Below are 26,665 nucleotides of genomic sequence, written 5' to 3' on the forward strand. Positions count from 1 at the left end.
TGCCCCCCCCCCACTACGCCAGGACACCCCCATCATCACCACCACTACGCCAGGACACACCCATCATCACCCCCACTACGCCAGGACACCCCCCCATCATCACCCCCACTACGCCAGGACACACCCATCATCACCCCCACTACGCCAGGACACACCCATCATCACCCCCACTACGCCAGGACACACCCATCATCACCCCCACTACGCCAGGACACACCCATCATCACCACCACTACGCCAGGACACACACCCATCATCACCACCACTACGCCAGGACACCCCCATCATCACCACCACTACGCCAGGACACCCCGATCATCACCCCCACTACGCCAGGACACACCCATCATCACCCCCACTACGCCAGGACACACCCATCATCACCACCACTACGCCAGGACACACACCCATCATCACCACCACTACGCCAGGACACCCCCATCATCACCACCACTACGCCAGGACACCCCCATCATCACCACCACTACGCCAGGACACCCCCATCATCACCACCACTACGCCGGGACACACACCCATCATCACCACCACTACGCCAGGACACCCCCATCATCACCACCACTACGCCAGGACACACACCCATCATCACCACCACTACGCCAGGACACCCCCATCATCACCACCACTACGCCGGGACACACCCATCATCACCACCACTACGCCAGGACACTCCCATCATCACCCCCACTACGCCAGGACACACCCATCATCACCTCCACTACGCCAGGACACACACCCATCATCACCACCACTACGCCAGGACACCCCCATCATCACCCCCACTACGCCGGGACACACACCCATCATCACCACCACTACGCCAGGACACCCCCATCATCACCACCACTACGCCAGGACACCCCCATCATCACCACCACTACGCCAGGACACCCCCATCATCACCACCACTACGCCGGGACACACACCCATCATCACCACCACTACGCCAGGACACCCCCATCATCACCACCACTACGCCAGGACACACACCCATCATCACCACCACTACGCCAGGACACCCCCATCATCACCACCACTACGCCGGGACACCCCCATCATCACCACCACTACGCCAGGACACTCCCATCATCACCCCCACTACGCCAGGACACACACCCATCATCACCTCCACTACGCCAGGACACACCCATCACCACCACCACTACGCCAGGACACACCCCCATCATCACCACCACTACGCCAGGACACCCCCATCATCACCCCCACTACGCCAGGACACACACCCATCATCACCACCACTACGCCAGGACACCCCCATCATCACCCCCACTACGCCAGGACACACACCCATCACCACCACCACTACGCCGGGACACCCAATACCTCCCAGCTCCGTGAATTACAATCCTGTTCATTTCCTGTTTTAAACTGTAGTCTTCGTCTGCAACCATCCACTTCACCACCTTCTGAAATCATGAATTCCATTCCATCCACAATCTCAACTTCTTTCCCCCCCCCCCCTCCCATTCCACCTACAACCCCCCTCCCCCCCCCCCCCAATCCCTTCCATCAACTATTCCCTATCACCCAAAAAATGCATTAGCATCTGCCATCGAAGAATATATTCAAATTTGATGTAAATGTGTGAGTAACGAGTGCATTCCCCAGAGGCCAGGAGCCTGGGTTTGTCAAAGGGTTTTTTTTTCTTAACTACAGAACGACTGTGTTAATTGGAGTGAGTCTGGTTGATGGAATGACTCGTGTTTGTTGTGAGTGTGGTGGACCTATTGACTCTAGCTGCGATGATGAGTCTGGTGGATAGATATCACTGCTGTCCACTGATGGACTGCTACTCTCAGAGAGAGACAGGGCCGTCAGAAAGACAGATCCTTGACCTGTCTGGCAGAACAGATAATTACTACACAACTCGGGTCACCTTTTGGATCACGCAATTCCTTTTATCTTATTTTCGCAAATTGAAGCGAAAAAAAAAGTGTTATGAAAGCTATCCAAAACCTAACCTAACCCAACCCAACTTTACCCAATCCATTCCAACTCAACCAAACCAAACCTAATCCAGTACCAACATGTTATGGAGAGAGAGAGAGAGAGAGATCGAGAGAGAGAGAGAGAGAGATCGAGAGAGATCGAGAGAGATCGAGAGAGAGAGAGAGAGAGAGAGAGAGAGAGAGAGAGAGAGAGAGAGAGAGAGAGAGAGAGAGAGAGAGAGAGAGAGAGAGAGAGGGAAGAGGAGGGGGAGGGGGAACGTATTTGACATATGGGTTAGTTACGCTTTGCGTAATGGCTCGTTAAACGAAACTACAATGAGGTCTCTGATCTACGCAACACGAAGGCGATGACAGAATGAGTTCCGTTTTGTGCCAATTCTCTTATGATAAAATTACAACTAATATACGTTAAATACTTGTATGTATATCCGTACCTTAGTATAAATTAATCTAATATTTACAAACATTAAATGTAAATGAAACTTCTCTGTATTTCTTAAATTCTTCACTTAGGAAGTAATTGCAACAATTAACTCTCCGAATTATTTATACCAATTCTCGGGACTCAATTCTCACTCGTCTGTTGGTGGATGCTCACTCGTCTGTTGGTGGATGCTCACTCGTCTGTTGGTGGATGCTCACTCGTCTGTTGGTGGATGCTCACTCGTCTGTAGGTGGATGCTCACTCGTCTGTTGGTGCATGCTCACTCGTCTGTTGGTGGATGCTCACTCGTCTGTTGGTGGATGCTCACTCGTCTGTTGGTGCATGCTCACTCGTCTGTTGGTGGATGCTCACTCGTCTGTTGGTGCATGCTCACTCGTCTGTTGGTGGATGCTCACTCGTCTGTTGGTGGATGCTCACTCGTCCGTTGGTGGATGCTCACTCGTCTGTTGGTGGATGCTCACTCGTCTGTGGTGCATGCTCACTCGTCCGTTGGTGGATGCTCACTCGTCCGTTGGTGGATGCTCACTCGTCTGTTGGTGCATGCTCACTCGTCCGTTGGTGGATGCTCACTCGTCCGTTGGTGGATGCTCACTCGTCTGCGGGTGCATGCTCACTCGTCTGTGGGTTCATGCTCACTTGTCTGTGGGTGGATGCTCACTCGTCCGTTGGTGGATGCTCACTCGTCTGTGGGTGCATGCTCACTCGTCTCTTGGTTGGTTTCGCCTGGCCGTTTAGTTTCGCCACTCACGGCAAAACTAAAAAGTTACGATTAACGTAACATTAACAGGAATTAATTCTTTTGATAATTGTCAAAGAAAAAAAAAAATCTCACATTTGTGGCGCCCAACGTGGGGCTCGAACCCACGACCCTGAGATTAAGAGTCTGGTGCTCTACCGACTGAGAGCTAGCCGGGCAAACTGGTATGCTGGTGCAGTCTCATTGGTCGTGTGGGGGGGGTGTTAGATGTGATGAAGCCGTGATAGGGTCTGGCTCTTGATGTCTCAAGAGCTCACTCTTGATGTGTTTCAAGCTGTTCCTGGGAGCCGGTCGGCCGAGCGGACAGCACACTGTACTTGTGATCCTGTGGTCCCGGGTTCGATCCCAGGCGCCGGCGAGAAACAATGGGCAGAGTTTCTTTCACCCTATGCCCCCTGTTACCTAGCAGTAAAATAGGTACCTGGGTGTTAGTCAGCTGTCACGGGTTGCTTCCTGGGGGGTGGAGGCCTGGTCGAGGACCGGGCCGCGGGGACACTAAAGCCCCGAAATCATCTCAAGATAACCTCTGTCGTTACATCTATCATTTCGGCGGTGCGGAACGATACTGCTGGCCATTCTATCGTGCATATTTTCTTGTGACCGTTTTCTTTGTTAGGAATGGATTGTATACGCTAGAAACTGTGCAACATATTTGTAAAAATACATTTTATGTGGGTTTAATAATATTGCAGCTCAGATTTTCTGAGTACTTCTGCCGTTGTGACACGTGGCACTCTGTGATTGGCCAACAACATCAAGGATGGAACTACCAGCCAATTAAAGGACGGCAAGCTGGCTAATAGCGGATTCTCATTGGCTGAGAAGATGTCTTAGGATCTCACTTGAGTTCGCGGCTCATAGTTTAAAGCCATACAGAGCTGGACCGGGATTCATCAAGCATTAACACAACCGCTTACGAAACCTGTATATCTTTTCCTAATCATTTCTACTTTATTTATATATATAACAAGGTTTATGAAGTTGGAAACCTTACAATCAAAGGTTATTATTGTTATCAACAATTTCTTAGCGTCTCGGTGCTCATAAACTGTTGAATAATTGTTAACAAAGCCGGAGTGATCATAGAAAGATGTATAGGTTTCGTAACTGGTTATGTAAATCAGCGATCAGTCCTAAGCTTAACGATTGTGGCCAGTTTCCCCAGGTCCGTCAGTGGAAGCCGCCCGTGACAGCTCCCGCGCGTCATTTCAAGTAAGTTTAATGAGAAAAGAAAGTACATCTCAAAAGGATAGAGTAGCTTAGGCTATTTCTACCCCTCGCGCGTCACCAATCCCAGCAACTACAACCCGTCCTCGACTCAAGTCCATTACATCCAGCGGTCAACCCCACAGACGCATTCATAAATTTTAACATGCTGTTCATTCAAAACAGGAATTTTCTCAATTATAAATTAATATTAGAATATATTAGCATATTGTGCATATATAGGCATAGGATAGGTTAGGTGTTTAGGTTCTGTTGGCGATTATTTGTATTTGTAGTACGTGGGTGAAGCATTTATAGCGTTGTGATTCGAACAAAATTTGTCAGTGAAGCACTTGTTCCGGATATGTTCGAACGTCAGCAGTTGTGAGTCGTGTGTAAACCGCTTTTCATTCATAAACAGGGGGGGGGGTTGGCGGGTGGATGGAATCACTTTTGGATCTTTATTTGGAGGACGGGCTGTTATTACAGCGTTGTGGTTCGAACAAACTTCGTCAGTGAAGCGCTTGTACCGGAAGTGTTCGAACGTCATAAGTTGTAAGTCGTGTGTAAACCGTTTTTCATTCATAAACAGGGGGGGTTGGCGGGTGCATGGAATCACTTTTGGGTCTTTGTTTGAAGGACGGGGCTGGAACAACGTATGAGAGGAGTGAACACTGCCTCGAACCAGTCCTATGTTAACATGTACATCAGGAGACTCAAAAGTGCCCACGTACGCGCACTCTATAATTACATGTGTTGCGTCTAGTCGATTAGTTTCCATACAGTGTGTGTAATGGTTAGCTGTAATGTGTACACGAGAACAGGTTGCATGATGGTGGGAGTCACAATGCTTCAAGGTGTAGGTCAACGAGTGAAGCTTTCTCACAAGATATCGTTCAGAAACGTTCGTAGTGAAAACATACTTGTAAACATTTAGCACATTTTGAAGTGCAAAATCTGAAACTAAACCACAGGTGAAATATTTTGAAAAGAAAAAGGTACCCATGCAACCCTGACAACTGAATATATAGTGTAATTAGATTCTTAAACTTAAACAAATGGTGAAGACGGTTAGAACATTATGTATATGTATATATATATATATATATAATGTGACATTATTGAAAGGACATTGAAGCAAAAAATCTACTGGGTTTCAAAAATATTGAAATGAATAACTTTCAGAAACTACCACTAGCGATTTGCTGGCTGGCCGCCAGAGGGGCAGACTTCGTCGGCAGGACTAGAGTTTTCTACACCTGTGGACCATACTGCGGTTGGAATTACGCTATTGGAAGTGCTAAGTGTCAAGTTGGCAGATTTGGTGGGAGTGCAGATCGTTCAAGACCGCCGTGTAGTGGTTAAATTTTGCTGTCAAGATGTGTTCCAGAAGTTCCTCTGTATTCTCTTGAGCGCAGGCGGGAGAGATACATAATAATTTACACATGGAAAATAGTAGAGGGGCTGGTCCCAAACCTGCACACAGAAATAACATCACATGAGACCAGAAGGCATGGCAGGATGTGCAGAATACCCCCGTTGAAAAGCAGAGGTGCAACAGGTACTCCGAGAGAGTACTATCAACATCAGAGGCCCGAGACTGTTCAACACGCTTCCACTACACATAAGGGGCATAACTGGCCGACCCCTCACAGTGTTCATGAGAGAACTATCAACATCAGAGGCCCGAGACTGTTCAACACGCTTCCACTACACATAAGGAGCATAACTGGCCGACCCCTCACAGTGTTCATGAGAGAACTATCAACATCAGAGGCCCGAGACTGTTCAACACGCTTCCACTACACATAAGGGGCATAACTGGCCGACCCCTCACAGTGTTCAAGAGAGAACTATCAACATCAGAGGCCCGAGACTGTTCAACACGCTTCCTCTACACATAAGGGACATAACTGGCCGACCCCTCACAGTGTTCAAGAGTGAACTTGATAAACACCTCCACAGGATACCTGATCAATCAGGCTGTGACTCATACGTCAGGCTGCGAGCAGCTGCGTCCAACCGCCTGGTTGACCAGTCCAGCAACAAAGAGGCCTGGTCGACGACCGGGCCGCGGGGTCGCCGAGCCCCGAAATCAGCTCAAAGTTACCTCAAGGTAAGGTAGCGGTGTGGGGATTGTTCTTTCCCTATGACTGATGATAAGAGCACCTTATGGGTAGTCAGCTTGAGTGTGACATTGACGTATGTGGGGGTAGGTACATGGTGCCCCTTTTGAATAGATGGATGGGCTTCTGACCTGGCTGTTTTGACAGTTTGGGAAGGTATTGAGCGTTCAGTGGAATAAAGTCTATGCTGGATATTGTAAGGGAATGTTTGCTGGCACCGGGACTCTGATAATGTCCCTGGTGCGGAATAAATCGTCCTCGATTTTCTTGTTGGGATTTACTCTTGGCTGTCAATATGCTGGCCAGCCTCGTACGTGTTATAGATGTGGACTGACGGATCACCTGGCGGCGGCGTGCCCGGTTTGTGCAGCTGACCGCGTCAATATTTTTCCAAGAACGTAATTTTCCACCTCTCACGACCCAGGAATTCAGTGGGGATGTTGTCCTGCCCCCTCTAGCATTCTAGACGATGGGCCTGTGTGTGTACGTGTTACGGTTGCGAGCGAGGTGGTGATGGTGCGGCCTGTAGTACAGGGGATCACCAGCCCACCGGTGTGTTTGGCTGTGGTTGAGCCTCATGGTCTGTGTGTCCTAGACCGGGCCGCTCTGAGCAACAGCCTGGTGGACCAAAGTCTCACAAGTCGAGCCTGGCCACGGGCCGGGCTTGGGGAGTAGAAGAACTCCCAGAACCCCATCAACCAGGTATCAAGCAGGTGTCCAGCCAAATGTGCAAGTGGAGGTTTACGAGGTGCCGAAGACGATGGTGATGGAAGAGCCTCCCCTGGAGACGTCCCCTTCTGCCGTAGTGTTCGGGACTGGGGACTGGTGCGGTTGTTCCGCCTGTAGAGCCACTTGAGGTGGAGTTGCCCCCTTTTCTCAGGTGGCGCTTCCGGCTGACTCCCCAATGGAGAGTGTTCATGTTCCTCGACAGCCTCAGTGTATGGTTGAGCTGGTGCCTAAGATGAAATGCAGAAACGGCGCTGCCAGGCTGCGGTCCCTTGGTAGTGACGAACCGGCGGATAAAATGGAGGATAGTTTGGAATGTGGTGGTTGAGGCGGTGGTTGTCGAGGAGCCAGGACGATGTGAGGTTGTTTCCTCGCCGGTCCCGGACTGTAGGACCCCCAGTGCAAGTGGCCCGAGGTAGAGGGAGGGGGGGTAGTTGACCCTGGTGCCAGAGGGTGTGAAGGGCATCATCTGCAGTTGGTATTGTAGAGGGGGGTCTGTCGACCCTCCTTTAGGGGGTTACCCCTTTTGCAACCCACCCCTCCCCCCCCCCCATGCTCCTCGGAGGTTTGTGGGTGTTCCTCTGTGGGATGATCCGGAGGTGTTGATTTGTAACACCGCCAATTGTAACACCACTATAATGCACCACTATAATGGTTACTAAACTAATAATGTAAACACTACTTATCCTGAGTAACACTTCCCCATTGGTTGCACTTGGTAACTGTTATGAAACACGGTAATGTGAGCTGACATATGATGGTTACACCGGAACCAAAAGATACACTGCCAATAAGGAAATGCTAACACAAGGATTAAATACGCTGCCACCATCTGCCTTTGACCATTGAGACTATATCAAGCAATGAGGCAAGAAACATTGCTTGACGTGGAGAGTACTTTCTATGACTGTCATTAATTATGAAAACGGTTGTCAGCCACTATATCCAAAAAGGCTAAGAGGATTAAACAATTGACACAGACGGGAAATTTAAAATGAGTTTATTGAGACCAAAATTATGTCAATCACCACTTATAAATCCTACTCTAACACTGGCAAAAATTTAAGAAATTTGGACATGGAACAAAACCTCAGAGATCACACACATTACCTTAAAACCTCTGTCTCTCCCTGGCTGAGATGTTCTTCACAGCCCTCTCTGGGCCCCGGTGTCCGGCACTCTCTCTTTACTAAGTCCCTACAGGACCTCTATATACAACCCCCACAGGGGGAGGGGGGTGATCTGCTGTTGCTACCCAGGTCAGAAATGCTAGGGGGGTCGGGCCACACGTGCACAAACACTTAAACAATATTTCAATAAGCTTGTTTGACATTCACCATACACTCTTCAAGAGAGGAGTTATTAATTACGTGTGTGACTGACCTCTGACCTGGCCAAAAGGGGGAGATCCAGGGATGTTTACACATAAGAATCTGGAGTCTAATTCCCTTGCATGAAATATTACATACTAGAAACTATGCTGACTAAGACTAACCCAGGAATTTTTTTAATCAACAACAAGATAATCCGGAGGTCATCTGGGCTGACCTCTTGGAGAAGGCTTCCCTGGGTGTGAACTCTAAGGGGGGAGGGGGGGGAGGTCCTGAGTGTTACATTTGGTCCCACCTTTCAACTGTCAATCAACTAATGTACAGGTTCCTAACCTGACATCTCTTGTGTGGATGGTGTACATATGGTGCGGGTCTATGTGCTGTGCCCTTGGTGCGTGTATACATTATTTTTTCATTTGTGTATTTAATAGTTTCCTTGCTGTGTGGTCCTGGTTCTGTTGTTGTAATGCCTTCACAGTGTTTCTCTTGGGTGGTTATATTCCCTTGTATGCGCGCATGGAGCTGCTCCCTGGTGCGTGTCCGCGTATTGTATTATGTTTGTATATTTATGTGTTGGTTTGGTGTATTGTTATATATAGCAGACCCCTTGGCGCAGTGGTAAGACACTCGCTTGGCGTTTCGCAAGCGCCTTGCCTTGGGTTCGAATCCTGGCCGGGGAGGATTGATCGGGCGCCACTCCTTAACTGTAGCCTCTGTTCACCCAGCAGTGAATGGGTACCTGGTTGTTAAACGATTCGGCGGGGTCGTATTCCGGGGAAATTAGGGTTAAGGACCTTGCCCGAAACGTTACGCGTACTAGTGGCTTTACAAGAATGTAACACTCTTGTATATATTAGTATGGGGCTGTGTTGTTGGAGATGTATCCTGTGGTGGTTATCTTGAGGTTATCTTGAGATTATTTCGGGGCTTTTTTTAGTGTCCCCGCGGCCTGGTCCTCGACCAGGCCTCCACCCCCAGGAAGCAGCCCGTGACAGCTGACTAACTCCCAGGTACCTATTTTACTGCTAGGTAACAGGGGAATAGGGTGAAAGAAACTCTGCCCATTGTTTCTCGCCGGCGCCTGGGATCGAACCCAGGACCACAGGATCACAAGTCCCGCGTGCTGTCCGCTCGGCCGACCGGCTCCCGTGGTGGTCGATATTGTTATGATGCTTCGGTACCTTGTCTTATAATTGTATTTATCTGTTTTTTTATAATAAAGAAAATAAATTAGAGAGCCACAAGGCTGAAAATCTGTTTTTTTTTAGCCTTTGCTGAAAGTCAAGGCTATAAAAGTCTATTAGAAAGATTTTTCCACATATAAATACTAGGATATGAAGCATTTCCTTGTACACATATGTATGTGTTGTCATACATATACATAGTTGTGTATGACACATCTTGAACCAAACCATTACCCGAGTCTTTTGTTGACTATTCATAGGATTCATTCCTTTATTTGATTGAGGCTAGTTTATTGTGCACCCCATCCTCATCCTGTGAGCGGTAGCGCAAAAAGCATTACAGAGGGCACAAAAGGTCTTCATCACGTCTCATCTTAGATTATTACATAAACAATTTCATCTATCCTTCACACCTCATAGTTACAATGTCAGCTTCCTATTGCCTTTGTTCCGCTCCTACACATTCATCGTGACCAACCTCGTCCCTATACTTCCTTCCCTCACTCCACCCCATCTAGGAACCTCCATTACCACCCCACAACTCCCCATCACCTGAGTCCCCCCAGCCTGACCATCCTTCCCATTAAACATACACCCGGACCTGCTTCGCCTCAGTGCCACTCCTCCCCACTCTTCCCCTCGTGGAATTTCCTACTGGTTCATTCCCCACCCCATTCCCTTCCACCCATTCCCTCAACCTACCACATTTCCCCGCCACACCCTAATTCCCTGCCCCCCACCACAACCACATTCCCCCAGCGCCCCCACCCATTTCCCTCCCCCCCACCACCTCCCCACCACCCATTAAAGTGGTTCCCCAAGCAGCGTGGCCAGACACAGGCCTCGTGAAGTATTCAGTGTTAGCTCTCCACGACGGGAAGCAAGAAATTCACAGCCCAATTAAGGGGCAACACTGATTTCTTGAGAAGAAAATCTAACGAGAATATTGGTAAAGAAAGAGGAGGGGAGGAGGAGGAAGAGGAAAGGAGGAGGAGGAGGAGAAGGGATTAGGAGACGGAAGGAGAGGAGTAGGAGGAGACGAAAGGAGGAGAGGGAGAGAATGCTGAGAGAAGTAGAAATAGGAAAAGGGACCGGAGCCGCTGGAACATGATCCACGGAACCACTTCAAGTGGACCACTAGTTATGTAAACACCACCACTGTGGCGTGTAGTGATACCACTGTTCCCAGCATCACTTGCACGCTGTCACCACTAATTACAAAGAGATATGTAGGAGAAAGGGAGAGAAGAAGTAGTTAGAGCGAGAGAAATATAGCGGAGGAGTAGAAATGAAGGAGAGAGAGAGAGAGAGAGAGAGAGAGAGAGAGAGAGAGAGAGAGAGAGAGAGAGAGAGAGAGAGGAGAGAGAGAGAAGGAGAGAGAGAGAGAAGGAGAGAGAGAGAGAAGGAGAGAGAGAGAGAAGGAGAGAGAGAGAAGGAGAGAGAGAGAAGGAGAGAGAGAGAAGGAGAGAGAGAGAGAGAGAGAGAGAGAGAGAGAGAGAGAGAGAGAGAGAGAGAGAGAGAGAGAGAGAGAGAGAGAGAGAGAGAGAGCGCATCAGGTGAGTGAGAAAACAATTTAATAATTCAAGCCTAACACACACACACACAACCCCAGTTTCTATTTTGCGACCCGTTCCCGCCCTCATTCTCCCGCCAGAACCGTCCCAACACGTCCAGTGACTCTGGCATTGGCTACAGTGAGAGGGGGGTTTGGGAGGTTGGGGGATGCCTGAGGGGGTTATGGCTTATAGGTTGTGCTAGCGGCCGGAGGTCTGGTGGTCCTTGTGGGGTTGGGGGGGTTGGGGGGTTGGACGGAGGTGAAATAGGCAACAGCTGAGAATACGAGAAGAGCTGGACCCGGTGAACACGGCCTCTGCCGCGCCGACACCATCCCATCTAAATTTTACTTTGATTGGTCTAATTAAGAAACAAGGTGATCGGTGACGTCAGCGGCGCCACCCGGAGAATAACGAGGCCACTCCAGCATCCCGGGACACTTCAATACGAATTATTCTCAATGGATGAATGGAAGATGAGGAGTGTCATACGCTTGAGGGAGTCTCAAGAGGGTGTTCCAAGACCTCTCAAACAGGTTATATACCTGGAGAGGTTCTGGGGGTTCTTTCCTGGTTCTGGGAGTTCTTCTCAGGTTCTGGGAGTTCTTCTCAGGTTCTGGGAGTTCTTTCCTGGTTCTGGGAGTTCTTCTCTGGTTCTGGGAGTTCTTCTCTGGTTCTGGGAGTTCTTCTCTGGTTCTGGGAGTTCTTCTCTGGTTCTGGGAGTTCTTCTCTGGTTCTGGGAGTTCTTCTCTGGTTCTGGGAGTTCTTCTCTGGTTCTGGGAGTTCTTTCCTGGTTCTGGGAGTTCTTTCCTGGTTCTCGGAGTTCTTTCCTGGTTCTCGGAGTTCTTTCCTGGTTCTCGGAGTTCTTTCCTGGTTCTCGGAGTTCTTCTCTGGTTCTGGGAGTTCTTCTCTGGTTCTGGGAGTTCTTCTCTGGTTCTGGGAGTTCTTCTCTGGTTCTGGGAGTTCTTTCCTGGTTCTCGGAGTTCTTTCCTGGTTCTCGGAGTTCTTCTCTGGTTCTCGGAGTTCTTCTCTGGTTCTCGGAGTTATTCTCTGGTTCTGGGAGTTCTTCTCTGGTTCTGGGAGTTCTTCTCTGGTTCTGGGAGTTCTTCTCTGGTTCTGGGAGTTCTTCTCTGGTTCTGGGAGTTCTTTCCAGGTTCTGGGAGTTCTTTCCTGGTTCTGGGAGTTCTTTCCAGGTTCTGGGAGTTCTTTCCAGGTTCTGGGAGTTCTTTCCAGGTTCTGGGAGTTCTTTCCAGGTTCTGGGAGTTCTTTCCTGGTTCTGGGAGTTCTTTCCTGGTTCTGGGAGTTCTTTCCTGGTTCTGGGAGTTCTTTCCAGGTTCTGGGAGTTCTTTCCTGGTTCTGGGAGTTCTTTCCTGGTTCTGGGAGTTCTTTCCAGGTTCTGGGAGTTCTTTCCAGGTTCTGGGAGTTCTTTCCTGGTTCTGGGAGTTCTTTCCTGGTTCTGGGAGTTCTTTCCTGGTTCTGGGAGTTCTTTCCTGGTTCTGGGAGTTCTTTCCTGGTTCTGGGAGTTCTTTCCTGGTTCTGGGAGTTCTTTCCTGGTTCTGGGAGTTCTTTCCTGGTGCTGGGAGTTCTTTCCTGGTGCTGGGAGTTCTTTCCTGGTTCTGGGAGTTCTTTCCTGGTTCTGGGAGTTCTTTCCTGGTTCTGGGAGTTCTTCTCTGGTTCTGGGAGTTCTTTCCTGGTGCTGGGAGTTCTTTCCTGGTGCTGGGAGTTCTTCTCTGGTTCTGGGAGTTCTTTCCTGGTTCTGGGAGTTCTTCTCTGGTTCTGGGAGTTCTTTCCTGGTTCTGGGAGTTCTTTCCTGGTTCTGGGAGTTCTTTCCTGGTTCTGGGAGTTCTTCTCTGGTTCTGGGAGTTCTTCTCTGGTTCTGGGAGTTCTTCTCTGGTTCTGGGAGTTCTTCTCTGGTTCTGGGAGTTCTCTGGTTCTGGGAGGTTGCGAGCCTATTCTACACAGGATGGTTGGACAAAACTTGTGTTCTGAACAGAGGAATTAGCTTCCTTCTTGAGATGATTTCAGGGCTTTAGTGTCCCCGCGGCCCGGTCCTCGACCAGGCCTCCACCCCCAGGAAGCAGCCCGTGACAGCTGACTAACACCCAGGTACCTATTTTACTGCTAGGTAACAGGGGCATAGGGTGAAAGAAACTCTGCCCATTGTTTCTCGTCGGCGCCCGGGATTGAACCCGGGACCACAGGATCACAAGTCCAGCGTGCTGTCCGCTCGGCCAACCGGCTCCCTTGAGGTTACGCTGTGATAGGCTAAGTTAGGTAGGTTAGTTTGGGTTAGGTAGCCGGTCGGCCGAGCGGACAGCACGCTGGACTTGTGATCCTGTGGTCCTGGGTTCGATCCCAGGCGCCGGCGAGAAACAATGGGCAGAGTTTCTTTCACCTTATGCCCCCTGTTACCTAGCAGTAAAATAGGTACCTGGGTGTTAGCCAGCTGTCACGGGCTGCTTCCTGGGGGTGGAGGCCTGGTCGAGGACTGGGCCGCGGGGACACTAAAGCCCCGAAATCATCTCAAGATAACCTCAAGATAACCTCAAGATAGGTAAAATTATGCAGGTTTTAATATCCCTTTGCAAACCGCCTTGTGTGTGTGTGGGATCTGATTTGTTATAGGGAAGAAAGAAGGTATATACATATATATTTTTATAACTATTGAAGTCTTCCATGTTTCATAATGTTTTTTAACTACAATCATCATTATTCATTATATTTTAATTAATGGTTAGCTCTGATGTTACATGGAAAAATACATATGACGATGATCAAATTAATGCCAAGATACCTGAGTTTTTTTCAGGGATATTCCTGAGCGGGCCCTAAGCCTCTGGCTGGCCCACTGTGCGGGTCCTAAGCCTCTGGCTGGCCCACTGGGTAGCCCCTAAGCCTCTGGCTGGCCCACTGGGTAGGCCCTAAGCCTCTGGCTGGCCCACTGGGCGGGTCCTAAGCCTCTGGCTGGCCCACTGGGCGGGTCCTAAGCCTCTGGCTGGCCCACTGGGCGGGCCCTAAGCCTCTGGCTGGCCCACTGGGCGGGCCCTAAGCCTCTGGCTGGCCCACTGGGCGGGCCCTAAGCCTCTGGCTGGCCCACTGGGCGGGCCCTAAGCCTCTGGCTGGCCCACTGGGCGGGCCCTAAGCCTCTGGCTGGCCCACTGGGCGGGCCCTAAGCCTCTGGCTGGCCCACTGGGCGGGCCCTAAGCCTCTGGCTGGCCCACTGGGCGGGCCCTAAGCCTCTGGCTGGCCCACTGGGCGGGCCCTAAGCCTCTGGCTGGCCCACTGGGCGGGCCCTAAGCCTCTGGCTGGCCCACTGGGCGGGCCCTAAGCCCCTTGCTGGCCCACTGCGCGGGCCCCTAAGCCTCTGGCTGGCCCACTAAGTGTTGCTTGTTTCTGTTTTACTTGGGCGGAGTATGAGTATTTATGACTCGTATGGTCGCTTCAGTAAGATTTTGTCCCATGTGTGTTTAACAACTTCTTCTGCTCTGTTGAATCTAAGTTGAAATCTTAAATCGCCTGAGTTGACTAGTCAACCAAGTTGACTGGGTGTCTGGGACGCATCGGAACGTTGGTTCAAGTCATCTTACAGTACATTATTTTAAGATTTCCATTAAAAGTACCATTAAAAATAATGGTACTTTCTGGTGGTCCATCACTTCATGTTGGTACTTTCTGGTGGTCCATCACTTCATGTTGGTACTTTCTGGTGGTCCATCACTTCATGTTGGTACTTTCTGGTGGTCCATCACTACATACTGGAACTTTCTGGTGGTCCATCACTACATATTGGAACTTTCTGGTGGTCCATCACTACATATTGGTACTTTCTGGTGGTCCATCACTACATATTGGTACTTTCTGGTGGTCCATCACTACATATTGGTACTTTCTTGAACGTCGAACGTTCGACGTTCAAATGTAGAACTATTACGACGTTCTCGTAATAGAACGTCGCATTTTTGACGTATACTCCACCTGAGACCAAAAATGGCCGCGACTCGCGAAATTGATATAATGACCCGTTTTCTGTTTTGGGTCTTCCGACAGGTTAGGATGAGGGCACCTTAATGCTACAGTTTCTTGACGTTGAAAAACCCCATAGGCGGAGGGGCTTTGAATTGTGGCTTTTCTAAGGGTCGAATTACCAAGGAGGCAACCGCTGAACAGCTTCTAACTACCTAGATATCGACGGGTGAACAGTGGCATTGGGTGAAAGAAAACGAGATCAACCACTCCTGGGGCCAGATTCACGAAAGCACTTACGCAAGCAGTTACGAACGTGTACATCTTTCCTCCTCTTAGCCTCTTGTGTCGCCTCTTGTGTAGCCTCTTGTGTCGCCTCTTGTGTCGCCTCTTGTGTCGCCTCTTGTGTCGCCTCTTGTGTCGTCTCTTGTGTCACCTCTTGTGTCACCTCTTGTGTAGCCTCTTGTGTCGCCTCTTGTGTCGCCTCTTGTGTCGCCTCTTGTGTCGCCTCTTGTGTCGCCTCTTGTGTCGTCTCTTGTGTCACCTCTTGTGTAGCCTCTTGTGTCGCCTCTTGTGTCGCCTCTTGTGTCGCCTCTTGTGTCGCCTCTTGTGTCGCCTCTTGTGCCGCCTCTTGTGCCGCCTCTTGTGCCGCCTCTTGTGCCGCCTCTTGTGCCGCCTCTTGTGCCGCCTCTTGTGCCGCCTCTTGTACCGCCTCTTGTGTAGCCTCTTGTGCCGCCTCTTGTGTAGCCTCTTGTGTCGCCTCTTGTGCCGCCTCTTGTGCCGCCTCTTGTGCCGCCTCTTGTGCCGCCTCTTGTGCCGCCTCTTGTGCCGCCTCTTGTGTAGCCTCTTGTGTCGCCTCTTGTGTAGCCTCTTGTGCCGCCTCTTGTGTCGCCTCTTGTGCCGCCTCTTGTGCCGCCTCTTGTGCCGCCTCTTGTGCCGCCTCTTGTGCCGCCTCTTGTGCCGCCTCTTGTGCCGCCTCTTGTGCCGCCTCTTGTGCCGCCTCTTGTGTAGCCTCTTGTGTTGCCTCTTGTGTCGCCTCTTGTGTCGCCTCTTGTGTCGCCTCTTGTGTCTCCTCTTGTGTCGCCTCTTGTGTCGCCTCTTGTGTCGCCTCTTGTGTCGCCTCTTGTGTCGCCTCTTGTGTCTCCTCTTGTGCCGCCTCTTGTGCCGCCTCTTGTGCCGCCTCTTGTGTCGCCTCTTGTGTCGCCTCTTGTGTCGCCTCTTGTGTCGCCTCTTGTGTCGCCTCTTCCTGCTGTTCCTGTAGAGCTCTGTCTCTTGCTCTTACCGAAATCCTTAATTATTAGCGTAATTTACTTATTGATTTTCTATAATTTCTTTACCTATTTCCCAATTATTCCTAAAATTTCCTGATCTATTTCCCAATTATTCCTAAAATTTCCTGATCTATTTCCCAATTATTCCTAAAATTTCCTGATCTATTTCCCAATTATTCCTAAAATTTCCTGATCTATTTCCCAATTATTCCTAAAATTTCCTGATCTGTTTCCCCACATTTGCTTACCTATTTACCGTATCTGGTAGCTGGCCTCACTCTGTCTAGCGTCTGTTTTCCCTGATATGCTCCTGCTAATACCTGGTGTCTGTCCAGCTATCCATTAGGGCCGTCCGCCGCCCGTCCACTCGGGCTCGGGGCTCCACCACGCTCCCCGAGCCCGGCTAGGCACATGCAATTTGGATGGTCTGAAATCCCCTTGGGGACGGGACCTGCTTCTCACTCATAAGGAATTTAATTGACTATTTCGTGTTGGGATTTCGTCCCGCGATCTGGGGTACCGATCCATTTTCTATCCTCTCTCTCTCTCTCTCTCTCTCTCTCTCTCTCTCTCTCTCTCTCTCTCTCTCTCTCTCTCTCTCTCTGTCTCTCTCTCTCTCTCTCTCTCTCTTTCTTTACCTCTTCCGTTGCTTCTTGTTTTGGATTCTCTTTCTATTCCCCCATCTTCGTCTTCTTTATCTTGTTATTTTTCATATCTTTTCTTCCTTTGTTCGTAATTCCACTTCAATATCTCACACCTCTTTCTGATTCTCCTCCTTTCTTCTTTTAATATGTTTCTTGCTTCCTTCTCTGCTACTTCCTTCTCTGCTACTTCCTTCTCTGCTACTTCCTTCTCTGCTACTTTTCTCTCTTCTATCTCCACCTTCTTTCAGATTCTTCGTTCTTCTCACCACATGTTCCTGCTGTCCTGTGGCACTGTGGCACTCACCCAGGGTGTGTGCCTGGCACTCACCCTGGGTGTGTGCCTGGCACTCACCCTGGGTGTGTGCCTGGCACTCACCCTGGGTGTGTGCCTGGCACTCACCCTGGGTGTGTGCCTGGCACTCACCCAGGGTGTGTGCCTGGCACTCACCCAGGGTGTGCCTCAGCTCTACTCTTCGCCTTCAGCATCTCAATTTACTATAATTAAATTGGTATCGTCCTCTGGAGAGAGAGAGAGAGAGAGAGAGAGAGAGAGAGAGAGAGAGAGAGAGAGAGAGAGAGAGAGAGAGAGAGAGAGAGAGAGAGAGAGAGAGAGAGAGACAGAGAGAGAGACAGAGAGAGAGTGAGAGAGAGAGAGAGACAGAGAGAGAGACAGAGAGAGAGACAGAGAGAGAGAGTGAGAGAGAGAGAGAGACAGAGAGAGAGACAGAGAGAGAGAGAGAGAGAGAGAGAGAGAGAGAGAGAGAGAGAGAGAGTGAGAGAGAGTGAGAGAGAGAGACAGAGAGTGAGAGAGAGTGAGAGAGAGAGAGAGAGAGAGAGAGAGAGAGAGAGAGAGAGAGAGAGAGAGAGAGAGAGAGAGAGAGAGAGAGAGAGAGAGAGAGAGAGGGAGAGAGAGAGAGACAGAGAGAGAGAGAGAGACAGAGAGAGAGAGAGAGACAGAGAGACAGAGAGAGAGAGAGAGAGAGAGAAACAGAGAGACAGAGAGTGAGAGAGAGTGAGAGAGAGAGACAGAGAGTGAGAGAGAGTGAGAGAGAGAGAGAGAGAGAGAGAGAGAGAGAGAGAGAGAGAGAGAGAGAGAGAGAGAGAGAGAGAGAGAGAGAGAGAGAGAGAGAGAGAGAGAGAGAGGGAGAGAGAGAGAGACAGAGAGAGAGAGAGAGACAGAGAGAGAGAGAGAGACAGAGAGACAGAGAGAGAGAGAGAGAGAGAGAGAGAGAGAGAGAGAGAGAGAGAGAGAGAGAGAGAGAGAGAGAGAGAGACAGAGAGAGAGACAGAGAGAGAGACAGAGAGAGAGACAGAGAGAGAGAGAGAGAGAGAGAGAGAGAGAGAGAGAGAGAGAGAGAGAGAGAGAGAGAGAGAGAGAGAGAGAGAGAGAGAGAGAGAGCGTGGGGAGGAGTACATTAGTGGTACTTAGAGATCTCTGTCCATACTAATCGAAAGTCAACACGAGGTGTAAGGGGTGTGTGATTGCTTAAAGGAGAGTAGGATAAGCGGGATCCCGTCCAATGCGCGGCGGGTTCGATTCTCGATTCCATGCGGCACTTGTCTCTGGTGTAGTGTTTGATCGCCGCCTGGCTTCCAGTAGCCTCCCCCCCCCCCTCATCCTCCTCGATACCAGAATCTATATAGCTCTTTAATGGAACAAAAACACTTGTGTTTTGTTCCATTAAGGGAACAATTATCCATTGTGTACGACGTTGGTACAACGTTCGAACAAGTTTTAACACCTAACCAGTTATAACAACCAATATAGCAAGTTGTGGTTGGTATCTTGAGGTTATCTTGAGATGATTTCGGGGCTTTTTAGTGTCCCCGCGGCCCGGTCCTCGACCAGGCCTCCACCCCCAGGAAGCAGCTCGTGACAGCTGACTAACACCCAGGTACCTAATTTACTGCTAGGTAACAGGGGCATAGGGTGAAAGAAACTCTGCCCATTGTTTCTCGCCGGCGCCTGGGATCGAATCCAGGACCACAGGATCACAAGTCCAGCGTGCTGTCCGCTCGGCCGACCGGTAGACCAATGGTCAAAAATGCCAACCACAATATTGTTGTGGTTGGTAAGCATGTAATAATGTTACGAAACTACTCCACGTGGTAAGTCTAGCCTGCGGGTCGTGACCCCTAGCGTCTTTAATGACCGGGGAGCCGGCCGGCCGAGCGGACAGCACGCGGGACTTGTGATCCTGTGGTCCTGAGTTTAATCCCAGGCGCCGGCGAGAAACATTGGGCAGAGTTTCTTTCACCCTATGCCCCTGTTACCTAGCAGTAAAATAGGTACCTGGAGTGTTAGTCAGCTGTCACGGGCTGCTTCCTGGGGGTGGAGGCCTGGTCGAGGACCGGGCCGCGGGGACACTAAAAAGCCCCGAAATCATCTCAAGATAACCTCAAGATGACCCTGGCACCACTACCCCACCTGGAAGGGAAGCCAACTATGAGGAGAAAGCAACCAAGCCATTACGACTATAATTGTGGGTCGTCTCTGTAGCTATAATTCTATAGACTGTCAAAATGCACTTGACACTGTTCCTCATGAAAAGGTGATTTAGAAGCTGGAGAAGCAGGCTGGGATAACTGGAAAACACTGGCCCGCCTGGAGGACAGAAAGCAACTCATCACAGCCAGAGAGGAGGCTTCCAGCTGGATGACTTGGAATGCTTGCTCCTGGCTATACCTGCCTTGAGGCTACCTTGAGGTGCTTCCGGGGCTTAGTGTCCCCGCGGCCCGGTCGTCGACCAGGCCTCCTGGTTGCTGGACTGATCAACCAGGCTGTTAGACGCGGCTGCTCGCAGCCTGACGTATGAGCCACAGCCTGGTTGATCAAGTATCCTGAGACCGCTGTTGTTCCTAATTTAAAGGGAACCGGTCGGCCGAGCGGACAGCACGCGGGACTTGTGATCCTGTGGTCCTGAGTTCGATCCCAGGCACAGGCTAGAAACAATGGGCAGAGTTTCTTTCACCCTATGCCCCCTGTTACCTAGCAACATACAAGATACTGACGGGAATAGACAAGGTGGACGAACACAACTTCTTCAAAGTGAGAGAAATTATAATAAGAGAACACAGCTAATAACAAGAAACGCCAAATGGGCCGAAGAAATATAAGGAAATACCCGTAACCTGAACGAGCGGTCAACAAGTAGAATACCATTGAAAGAAGAAGTTGTAGAAGCCACTTCCATCTACGAACTTCAGAGCTAGACTCGTCAAGGAACGCTAACATTACGATAATTAAATCATAACTCAGGCTCGTAAAGCGGGGCTTAAGAGCTACACCTCACTCCCCCCGCTGACTGATACATACCCTCTGCCACCTGAGAAAGAGTGCGAGAGAGTGAGAGAGAGTGCGAGTGGGAGGAAGAGGGACTCTTGGGTAAACAGGAGAATTCCCGCAGAAAAACAGAGCTCCTCCTCCTCTTCCTCCCTGGTGTAGGGCTCTTCACTCTATTGCCTGTTGTCTTATCGCACACACATATTTGCTCTTCTTCGCGCTAATTTCTCTTCTTCACGGCCCCGGGGGCTCACGACCCCACCCTTGACTTCCTGGCGTCTCTCTCTTCTCTCTCTCCATCTGTATCCCCTTTGCTTTAACGGCAAGAATATCTAAGACACCGAGCCAGAGGTCAGTTTACCTTCTTGAGAGGCGAGGATTACAGCCCACACAAACCTCCTGTGTAGTCTATCTTCATTCTTTGTGTAGTGTTTACTAGTTGTGTTTACTAGTTGTGTTTACTAGTTGTGTTTACTAGTTGTGTTTTTGCGGGGGTTGAGCTTTGCTCTTTCTATTTTTTTTTCCCCACACCACACCCCAGGAAGCAGCCCGTGACACCTGACTAACTCCCAGGTACCTATTTACTGCTAGGTAACAGGGGCATTCAGGGTGAAAGAAACTTTGCCCATTTGTTTCTGCCTCGTGCGGGACTCGAACCCGCGCCACAGAATTACGAGCCCTGCGCGCTATCCACCAGGCTACGAGGCCCCTTGGTGTGAGTGTGGCAGCGCAGAGTTCTCACCTCTCAGGCCTCGCTAAATAATTCCCAGCTGCTCCGCCCAGGGCTGACGGCGGGCTTCAGCCAGTAATGTGGGAGATGAGCAGAGTTGTCCGAGATGAGACATGCACACCCATAAGAAACAGAGAATTTATTAGTCAAATGAGGCATAGGAGCTCTTTGAGATCAGGAGGCATTGTCGCTGGGGACATTCCCGCCAAGCACCTGTCATGGTGGGTGGGGACACCCCGCCAAGCACCTGTCATTGTGGGTGGGGACACCCCACCAAGCACCCGTCATGGTGGCCGGGGACACCCCACCAAGCACCCGTCATGGTGACCGGGGACACCCCACCAAGCACCCGTCATGGTGGCCGGGGACACCCCACCAAGCCAGAGTGTTACACAGTTGCCCGCACTGCTGTTATCCTCCTCAGCTTCGAAAAAATGTGTCTTTTATGTTAAAAACCTTTCTCGCGCCTCTATGGCCCGGTCGTCACCAGGCGGGACAGAAAACGGACAGTAGGTGGATAGAAAACGGACGGTGGGTGTACAGAAAACGGACGGTGGGTGGACAGAAAACGGACAGTAGGTGGATAGAAAACGGACGGTGGGTGTACAGAAAACGGACGGTGAGTGTACAGAAAACGGACGGTGGTCAATAATTAATTAATGACCATATACTCAGCCAACCCGTTCTCGCAAATTTAATAAGTCAATATTGACTTATTAAATATGTGCATAGGTGACATACTTAACATAATAGTTTCCCTTGAAAAGCTTCATAGAAAACACCGACCTTACCTAACCTTCTTAGTATGTTAAGATAAGCATCTTATTGCATCGTAATTACAATTATTACCTAACCTATACCTATAATAGGTTAAGTAATAAATGTAATTACGAAGCTATAAGATGCTTATTTTAACATACTAAGTAGGTTAGGTAAGGTCGGTGTTTTCTATGAAGCTTTTCAAGGGAAACTATTATGTTTAGTATGTCACCTATGCACGCAACTAATAAGTCAATATTGACTTATTAAATTTGCGAGAACGGGTTGACTCAGCCAGCCTTAGCTGTGAGCCAGAAACTTCCGTACATTATACTGTCAGTATTTGACTATTCGACAGTCAATCCGACTGTCTTTTGTCTCCCTGACAGAATATAACATCAACAGTACGTAATCACAACATTTATGAACCCTCTTATCATAGCAAAATTGAAAAAAAAATGATATTTGATCATGCTACCGCAAAAAAATATCCAAAAGTTTAATACGAACAACGCATTCCAAATATTTGTACCAATCCTTCCCACCATCCCCGTCCCATCCTTAAATCCTTATCCTGACCCCGATTGATGATTGATGAAGATTAAGCCACCCAAGAGGTGGCACGGGCATGAATAGCCCGTAAGTGGTGGCCCTTTCGAGCCATTACCAGTATCAAAAGATGATACTGGAGATCTGTGGAGGCGCAACTGCACCCTGCGTGACGGGAGATGTCTCCCGGACCAAGTGGTGACCAAATGGGCTCCTGACCCCCTTCCCAGGGCTATTATATAGTCGTCATGGCTTGGCGCTTTCCCCCTGATAGTTCCCTTCCATGTTGAAATCAGTTCAATTATCTTTAATTTTGTATATTATGGCGTAATTCGAAGCTCTATTTCTCAAGCTTCATGGGGAAAGCGTGTTTAAGCTTCCGAGTGAAAGTTAGAGTTAAGATACGCACTGTGTATTCACGAGAATCACTTTCACTAGAAGGTGAAGGGACGACGACGTTTCGGTCCGTCCTGGACCATTCCATCGACTTGAGAATGGTCCAGGACGGAGCGAAACGTCGTCGTCGTCCCTTCACCTTCTAGTGTGTGGTCTGGTCAACATACTTTAGCCACGTTATTGTGACTTTCATTCGCCATCCAATGTGTGGTGGTCCGAGGTCAGGTCAGGTCAGGTCAGGTCAGGTTCGGGCAATATAATACACTATTTTTGTGACGTTGTGCCGGCTGGAGAGGACGGGCTGGTTGTGGGACCTCTTCTCCCTTATCTGCATGTCTTAACTATGTTACATTGTTCCGATTTCTTTCCTAGTGGTGCAGTGGTAACCCCGTGTCCTAGCGTAGTTGATATCACGTCCTAGGGCCGGCCGTCAATATCACGTCCTAGGGCCGGCCGTCAATATCACGTCCTAGGGCCGGCCGTCAATATCACGTCCTAGGGCCGGCCGTCAATATCACGTCCTAGGGCCGGCCGTCAATATCACGTCCTAGGGCCGGCCGTCAATATCACGTCCTAGGGCCGGCCGTCAATATCACGTCCTAGGGCCGGCCGTCAACACCACGTCCTAGGGCCGGCCGTCAACACCACGTCCTAGGGCCGGCCGTCAGCACCACGTCCTAGGGCCGGCCGTCAATATCACGTCCTAGGGCCGGCCGTCAACACCACGTCCTAGGGCCGGCCGTCAACACCACGTCCTAGGGCCGGCCGTCAACACCACGTCCTAGGGCCGGCCGTCAACACCACGTCCTAGGGCCGGCCGTCAACATCACGTCCTAGGGCCGGCCGTCAGCACCACGTCCTAGGGCCGGCCGTCAACACCACGTCCTAGGGCCGGCCGTCAACACCACGTCCTAGGGCCAGCCATCTCGTCCTCAAACCTGGACCCGATTTCTAAAAGGTTCTTTTTCCCTTATTTCCTCCCCAGACTTGCAATAAGATATAATACCGTCTAAATATTGTTTCCCCGCCGCCATAGTGACCAGGTTCACTGTATCATTAGAGAACGTACTCAGGTGGAACACCTAAACCTTTCATATAAACATCTTGAAAGAAGCGGCGGTTGCGGCTCAGTCTCCGCCAGCCACTCATCCAGCCGAATGAGTCGTTCGCGTGTCTCTTAATGTTGCTGAAGGTGTCGTTGGAGGCGGGTGAATGTGGAGGGCGGCGATGGTGTTATGGAGTGTTGGCGGGACCATGTAAAGCGACTCATTAACTGGGAGACAAGTAATTAACTGGCTCTTTACGCTAGTCTCGCGCCGCCCGCCCCCAAGAGCGCCGGTCGGAGGCCCCGCTGGGAAAAAAATTACCCGTTTTTCCCGCGCGCTATAATTACGTCCATCTTGGATGCTTTCAACATGGCGCAGCTGGCATTACCCGGATTTGAACGGCTTAAGGGACTGTCTGAGACGAAGATTTGGTGTGTCTGTTCCCAAACACTTGTGTTGGGTCGAGACATCTTAAGTTGATTCTTAGGAGTGGAGTTAGACGCTCTAGGAATCAAGGCAGGGAAAGGGTGAGATAGGAGGAGGGGGGGGGGGGATTGTACGACGTAGTGTTGCCAAAACTATATTGGAACTTTGTTGACCAGACCACACACTAGAAGGTGAAGGGACGACGACGTTTCGGTCCGTCCTGGACCATTCTCAAGTCGATGGAATGGTCCAGGACGGACCGAAACGTCTCGGTCCGTCCCTTCACCTTCTATAGTGTGTGGTCTGGTCAACTTACTTTAGCCACGTTATTGTGACTCATCGCCTGTATTGGAACTATTGATACAATTTTGTACGCTAGTACGTTAATTTTTTTTTTTTTTTTTTTTTTTTTTTTTTTTTGAGATATATACAAGAGTTACATTCTTGTAGAGCCACTAGTACGCGTAACGTTTCGGGCAAGTCCTTAATCCTATGGTCCCTGGAATACGATCCCCTGCCGCGAAGAATCGTTTTTTCATCCAAGTACACATTTTACTGTTGCGTTAAACAGAGGCTACAGTTAAGGAATTGCGCCCAGTAAATCCTCCCCGGCCAGGATACGAACCCATGACATAGCGCTCGCGGAACGCCAGGCGAGTGTCTTACCACTACACCACGGAGACTGCTTAATGTGTTAACGTAATTATAAGTTGAAAAACGCCTTGTTTACGTTTTTCGGTCGTTTACAAACATTGTAGTTACGCTTTCAGACGATTAAAAACGTTGTTGATATGTTGTGGGCTTGCTGGGATATGGGCTTGCTGGGATATGGGCTTGCTGGGATATATAGTTTTATTTACGGCTGTGTCATGTCAGGGAGCCGGTCGGCCGAGCGGACAGTACACTGGACTTGCGATCGTGTGACCCTGGGTTCGATCCCAGGCGCCGGCGAGAAACAATGGGCAGAGTTTCTTTCACCCTATTCCCCTGTTACCTAGCAGTAAAATAGGTACCTGGGTGTTAGTCAGCTGTCACGGGCTGCTTCCTGGGAGTGGAGGCCTGGTCGAGGGCCGGGCCGCGGGGACACTAAAAGCCCCGAAATCATCAAGATAACCTCAAGATAACCTTAAGATGTTGCAGCCCATCCTGCTGTACCGGTAGTACTTACAGTAACGATGAGGAGCATAGTACATATACCGACAAACAACCAACTTAGAAAGTAGAAATCGGCACTATTGAGTTGGACAAACCGGAAAACTATTTTCTACTTATGTTGCAGAGACAGACTAACCTAACCTAACCTTCCTAGGCCTAATACATGCTATCTGAGGCCTAATACATGATATCTGAGGCCTAATACATACTATCTGAGGCCTAATACATGCTATCTGAGGCCTAATACATGATATCTGAGGCCTAATACATGATATCTGAGGCCTAATACATGCTATCTGAGGCCTAATACATGATATCTGAGGCCTAATACATGCTATCTGAGGCCTAATACATACTATCTGAGGCCTAATACATACTATCTGAGGCCTAATACATGATATCTGAGGCATAATACATGATATCTGAGGCCTAATACATGCTATCTGAGGCCTAATACATGCTATCTGAGGCCTAATACATACTATCTGAGGCCTAATACATGATATCTGAGGCCTAATACATACTATCTGAGGCCTAATACATGCTATCTGAGGCCTAATACATGATATCTGAGGCCTAATACATGATATCTGAGGCCTAATACATGCTATCTGAGGCCTAATACATGATATCTGAGGCCTAATACATGCTATCTGAGGCCTAATACATGCTATCTGAGGCCTAATACATGCTATCTGAGGCCTAATACATGATATCTGAGGCCTAATACATGCTATCTGAGGCCTAATACATGATATCCGAGGCCTAATACATGCTATCTGAGGCCTAATACATGATATCTGAGGCCTAATACATGATATATGAGGCCTAATATAGTACATGTGTGTGCTATACTAGGCCTAACAATATTTGTTCGCTTTTATAGCTTCATTTTTCCCCCCTGACTATAAAGTGAATAATACGAAGTTGTACTATCTAATTGCTTAGAACGTCAATATTTGTACTATGGTGCTCATAGTTATAAGAACTACCGTGTAAACAGGAAAATGGGTTCCATGTTCACTACCAGGATGAACATGGTGCTGGGTCATGTTCACCACCAGCATGAACAAGGTGCTGGGTCATGTTCACCACCAGGATGAACAAGGTGCTGGGTCATGTTCACC

The 26,665-nt window shown here is 49.6% G+C and overlaps 1 protein-coding gene and 1 non-coding gene across 24 annotated transcripts in view; both read right to left on the reverse strand.

Annotated features, from left to right (window-relative positions):
- Positions 1 to 26,665, reverse strand: part of LOC123760896 (CUGBP Elav-like family member 4) — a 1,099,894-nt gene that overhangs the window by 392,225 nt on the left and 681,004 nt on the right. The window lies entirely within an intron of this gene.
- On the reverse strand, positions 3,274 to 3,348 carry TRNAK-CUU (transfer RNA lysine (anticodon CUU)). Its single transcript has one exon. It is a non-coding gene; the product is annotated as a tRNA-Lys (tRNA).

Source organism: Procambarus clarkii, chromosome 3, assembly GCF_040958095.1.
Source record: "Procambarus clarkii isolate CNS0578487 chromosome 3, FALCON_Pclarkii_2.0, whole genome shotgun sequence".
NCBI lineage: Eukaryota > Metazoa > Arthropoda > Malacostraca > Decapoda > Cambaridae > Procambarus > Procambarus clarkii.